Below are 6,070 nucleotides of genomic sequence, written 5' to 3'. Positions count from 1 at the left end.
GTCAAGAGCTCCAATTTCCTGGCCTGTGGTGGTGCAGTGGATAAAGCCTCAACCTGGAATGCTGTGGCGACTGGTTCAAAATCTGGGGCTTGCCCAGTCAAGGCACATGTGAGAAGCAACTACTATGAGTTGATGCTTCTTGCTCCTCCCACCATCCCCCTCTCAAATCAAAATAGATTTAAAAAAAAAAGAGCTCCAATCATCTTCATCATGACTTCCATCACCCTGATCATGAAGGGTCAATTATTTGCCCAAGGTCATGCAACAAGTAAATGGCGGAGTGGAGACATGCTTCCAGGTCTGTATAATTGACATGAACCCCAGCCAAAGGTTTCTTCTGTTGCAACTGAAGCCCAGCACCCCCAACCCCTTCATCTTCAGGTTCTACCATTGGCAGCGGTCCCTACGGGCTGTGAAGCAGCTGTTCAGGGGTGGGGAAGCCAGCTGTTCAGGTGGACCTGAGCCCACCTGTTCCCTCACAGCTGCCAACAACTCACAGCCTGGTGCCTCTGCTAATTGGTAATTGGCCCCCTCATCACTGCAGGAGTGGAGGGTAGCAGGACAACCATAACACACCACCCTGGAGGCAAGACAGTGGGTGGGTCCTGCCAGCTGGAGAGGAATGGGCATCTCTTGGGATTGGGAGCCAGGGTGGTGCTCTGCACCATTCTGTCTTATAGGGGCTGGGCATGTGCCCAGGGCCATCAGAAACCACTGGGGGGGGGGGGAGTAAAATAAAGAAGCAAAAGAAAAAAGAAGAAAAAACAAAAAGAGAGAGAGAGAAAGAGAGAGAGAGAAAAACAGCTGAGAGAGCAGAGCCCTGTCTGGATCAGCGTGAGTCTCCTGCCCCTGCTCCAGGTTCAACCTTTAGAGGGTATTATGTGGAGTAGGGGAGTGTGTGAGCCAGGCTTCAGAGAAACCTAGCTGCATCACTGGCTTGTGTGTGTCTCTCTCTGGATACACCTTGGCCATCTCTGGGCCTCAGCTTTCTCAACAAAATGAGGCAGCTGGCTGACCCTATCTGGAGAGTTCCATCCAGGTTTGAAAGTCAGTAACTTTCAGTTCTGGATTCTAGAATTCTCTGCTCTTACTCTGAGATTGCAAAACTCTAAGAATCTATCTATTTGAAGTGCATGACCAGGTGGTGGCACAGTGGATAGAGCGTTGGACTGGAACGTGGAGGACCCAGGGTTGAAACCCCGAGGTCGCCACAAGCAAGGGCTCATCTGGTTTGAGCAGGGCTCATCTGGTTTGAGCAATGCTCACCAGCTTAAGCCCAAAGTCGCTGGCTTGAGCAAGGAGTTACTTGCTCTGCTGCACCCCACCCCACCCTCGGTCAAGGCACATATGAAAAAACAATCAACAGCTAAGGAGACTAAGGAGCCACAGTAAAGAATTGATGCATCCATCTCTCTGCCTTTCTGTCTGTTTGTCCCTATCTCTCCCCCCCGCCTCTCTCTCTCTCTCTCTCTCTCTCTCTCTCTCTCTGACACACACACAAACACACACAAAAGTGCCTGATTGGGTCCTAGACAGTTGACTCTCAATTGTAGAGCATTGGAGCATTGGCCCAGAGTGTGGATGTCCCAGGCTCGATTCCCAGTCAGGGCACGCAGGAGAGGTGCCCAGAAGAAGTGCCCATCTGCTTCTCCACCCCTTCTTTTCAACCCCCCCTCTTGCTTCTCTCTCTCTCTTCTTCTTCTCCCCTCCTGCAGCCATGGCTCTATTGGAACGAGTTGGTCATAGGCGCTGAGGATGGCTCCATGGCCTCTGCCTCAGGCACTAAAAAATGGCTCCAGTTGCTATGGAGCAGGGCCCCATATAGGCAGAGAATCACCCCTTACTGGGCTTGCTGGGTGGATCTTGGTTGGGGCACATGCGGGAGTCTGTCTCTGCTTACCCTCTTCTCACTAAAATTTAAGGAAGGAAGGAAGGAAGGAAGGAAGGAAGAAAGGAAGGGAGGGAGGGAGGGAGGGAGGGAGGGAGGGAGGGAGGGAGGGAGGGAGGGGAGGAGGGGAGGGAGGAGAGAGAGAAAAAGAAAGAGAGAGCAAAAGAAAGAGCCTGATTGGTGGTGGTGCAGTGGATAAGGCATTGACCTGGACTGTTGAGGTCCTAGTTCAAAACTCCGAGGTTGCCAGCTTGAGTTTAGGCTCATCGGCTTGAGCACAGGATCATGGACATTATTCCAAGGTTGGTGGCTTGAGCCCAAAGGTTGCTGGCATGAAGCTGAAGGTTGCTGGTTTGAGCCCAAGGTCTCTGGCTTGAGCAAGTGTTCACTGGCTCAGCTTGAGCTCCCTGGTCAAGTTACATATGAAAAGTAATCAATGAACAACTAAAGTAAAGCAACTATGAGTTGATACTTCTCATCTCTCTCCCCATCTCTCTTTCTCTCTCTCTCTCTCAAAAAACCTCAAAAACAAAAGTTAAGATACTGCAGTTCGGTCTGGTCTGTGGTGACACAGTGGATAAGGTGTCAACCTGGAACTAAGGTCTCGGGTTGGCAACCCTGGGCTTCCCCAGTCAAGGCACATATGATAAGCAATGAATAAATAACTAAAGTGAAGTAACTATGAGTTGATACTTCTCACTCCACCCCCTCTCTCCTTTCTTTGTAAAATCAATAAATAAAATCTTTATTAAAAAATATACTGTGGCCCTGGCCAGTGGCTCAGTGGATAGAGCATCCACCCAGTGTATGGACATCCCAGGTTAGATTTCTGGTTAGGGAACAAAAGAGCAATCTGCTTCTCGCCCCTTCCATCTACTCCTTCTCTTCCTCCCCTACCCCGAGCCAGTGGCTTGATTTGTTTCCATATGGCCCTGGGCACTGAGGATAGCTCCAATGGAGCACATTAGCCTCAAGCACTAAAAATAGCTCAATACTTGAGCATTGGCCCAAGATGAAGTTGCTGGGTGGATCCCAGTTAGGGCACATGTGGGAGTATGCCTCTCTATCTCTCCTCCTCTCACAAAAAAAAAAAAAAAAAAAAAAAAAAAAAAAAGATACTGCAGTGCTTAGATTCTAGAATCATTCGTTCCTTTCAGTTTTTTCAACAGTTTTATTTCCTAAGTGAGAACAGGGAGGCAGACAGACAGACTCCCACATGTACCCCAATCAGGATCTACCTAGCAAACCCTCTACTGGGTGATCCTCTGCCCATCTGGGGCCATTGCTCCATTGCTTGGGAACTGAGCTATTTTTAGCACCTGAGGCAAGAACACGGAGTCATCTTCAGTGCCTAGGGCCAACTTGCTCCAACCAAGCCATGGCTGTGGGAGAAGAAGAGAGAGATAGAAAAGGGTGAGGATGAGGTTTGGAGAAGCAGAAGGTCGCTTCTCCTGTGTGCACTGACCAGAATCAAACACGGGACATCCACACACCGGGCCAACATTCTACCACTGAGCCAACTGGCCAGGGCTTCAACTGTTTTTTATTGTCACCCTCTGAAGGAAAATTTTAATACCATAAATATACTGTAAATTTTAGTACCTCAGATACACTGTAAATGACTTTTTTTTTTTTTTTGACAGAGAGAGAGAGTCAGAGAAAGGGACAGATAGGGACAGACAGGAATGGAGAGAGATGAGAAGCATCAATTCTTTGTTGCAGCTCCTTAGTTTGTTTTTGTTTTTTACAGAGACAGAGAGAGAGTCAGAGAGAGGGATAGTTAGGGACAGACAGACAGGAACAGAGAGAGATGAGAAGCATCAATCATCAGTTTTTTGTTGCGACACCTTAGTTGTTCATTGATTGCTTTCTCATATGTGCCTTGACCGTGGGCCTTCAGCCGACTAAGTGACCCCTTTCTCGAGCCAGCGACCTTGGGTCCAAGCTGGTGAACTTTTGCTCAAACCAGATGAGCCCACGCTCAAGCTGGCGACCTCAGGGTCTCGAACCTGGGTCTTCCGCATCCCAGTCTGACACTCTATCCACTGTGCCACTGCCTGGTCCCACCCCTGGGTGAGTGATCCCTTGCTCAAGCCAGTGACCTTAGGCTCAAGCCAGCAACCTTGAGCTTCAAGCCAGCAACCTTTGGGATCAAGCCAGCAACCATTGGGTCATGTCTTTAATTGCACCTTCAAGCCAGCGACCCCGCGCTCAACCTGGTGAGCATGTGCTCAAGCCAGATGAACCCACTCTCAAGCTGGCGACCTTGGGGTTTCAAACCTGGGTCTTCCACATCCCAGTCCAGTACTCTATTCACTGTGCTACTGCCTGGTCAGTCTGTAAATGAAATTTTAGTACCACAAATATACTGTAAATATGTTTGTGTATTATATGCATATCTATGCTTTATACATAGAAAGAGTAAAATTTTCTTTGCTCCCCAAGAACCAATTTTTGCTTCCTTAGGAGTGTTACACCCCCTTGAGAACATATGCTATAGTTCTTTTTAAGTCTGCAGTGTTTTATTCATTGTTTTTGTTTTTTAATTGAATTTACCAGGGTGACATTGGTTAATAAAATTACACAGATTTCAGGTGTACAATACTATAATACATCATCTGTATAATGTGTGTTCATTACCCTGCATATGCTATATAGTTTTGGGGGCTTTTTTTTTAGAATATGTTTTTTTTGTTTTTTGGGGTTTTGTTTTTTTTTGCATTTTTCTGAAGCTGGAAACAGGGAGAGACAGTCAGACAGACTCCCGCATGCACCCGACTGGGATCCACCCGGCACGCCCACCAGGGGCGATGCTCTGCCCACCAGGGGGCGATGCTCTGCCCATCCTGGGCGTCGCCATGTTGCGACCAGAGCCACTCTAGCGCCTGAGGCAGAGGCCACAGAGCCATCCCCAGCGCCCGGGCCATCTTTGCTCCAGTGGAGCCTTGGCTGCGGGAGGGGAAGAGAGAGACAGAGAAGAAGGCACGGCGGAGGGGTGGAGAAGCAAATGGGCGCTTCTCCTGTGTGCCCTGGCCGGGAATCGAACCCGGGTCCTCCGCACGCTAGGCCGACGTTCTACCGCTGAGCCAACCGGCCAGGGCCGAGAATATGTTTTTTAAAGCTGGGAACAGTGAAACAAAGTAAGCGCTTAGTGTTAGGACAGAAGAAGCAACAGGAGAGAGACTGGGCAGTGCTCTGCTTTGGCTCTCTGCAAACATTATAGGGAAGAAGTGAGCCTGAGAGAGGCTGCTTTGGCCCACTGAAAAGTCAGAGGAAAGATAGCCTTGGAGACAGGGTTAGGGAGTTAGCCCAGGGTGAGCTGATGCTGCCCATTGCTTCCCTTGTTGCAAGTCTCACAGGGATTCTTAGGGTTTAGGAGAGAAAGTTAAAGATCACAGCTGGGAGAGAAGAAAGGTGTGGCATACTCTGGAGAGAGCCTCCCTTTTATAGTTCTAAGAGCCAAGAATTTTATAGCCCTAGGATTCTAGAATGGCAAGATTCTATTTTGTGGTTGTAATTCTAGAATTGTAGGTACAACAGAAATGAGTGAATATGTTGACCAAAAGGTACATTCTAGATTGTTTATTGCAGCCCTGTTCATAATAGCCAAAACATAGAGCTGCCCAAATGCCCATCAGTAGGAAGCTGAGCTGATGAATGGCAGTGGAGGCACATGATGAATACTTTACTGTAAGGAAAAAGAACAAGCCTCTACTACATGTGCCGACATAATTAAACCTTCCAGACATCATGTGAAGTAGAAGAAGTCAGATGCACAAAAGAATATACTCCATGACTCCATTTAAATAAAATAGAAAACAAGCAAAATGGATCTACGCTGCTAGAATTCAGGACAGTGTGGTGGCGGGGTAGCTGTGAAGGGCTGTGAGGATGGTATCTAGAAGGCTGGAAATGTTAGATTTCTTTTTTTTTAAAATTTTTTATTTATTCATTTTAGAGAAGAGAGAGAGAGAGAAAGAAAGGGGGGAGGAGCAAGAAGCATCAACTTCCATATATGCCTTGACCGGGCAGGCCCAGGGTTTTGAACCGGCAACCTCAGCATTCCAGGCCGACACTTTATCCACTGTGCCACCACAGGTCAGGCTTTTTTTTTTTTTTTTTTCCAGAGACTGAGAGAGTCAGAGAGAGGGATAGATAGGGACAGACAGGAACGGAGAGAGA

The sequence above is a fragment of the Saccopteryx bilineata genome, chromosome 1, assembly GCF_036850765.1.
Source record: "Saccopteryx bilineata isolate mSacBil1 chromosome 1, mSacBil1_pri_phased_curated, whole genome shotgun sequence".
NCBI lineage: Eukaryota > Metazoa > Chordata > Mammalia > Chiroptera > Emballonuridae > Saccopteryx > Saccopteryx bilineata.
Note: the sequence above shows the minus strand (reverse complement) of the source record.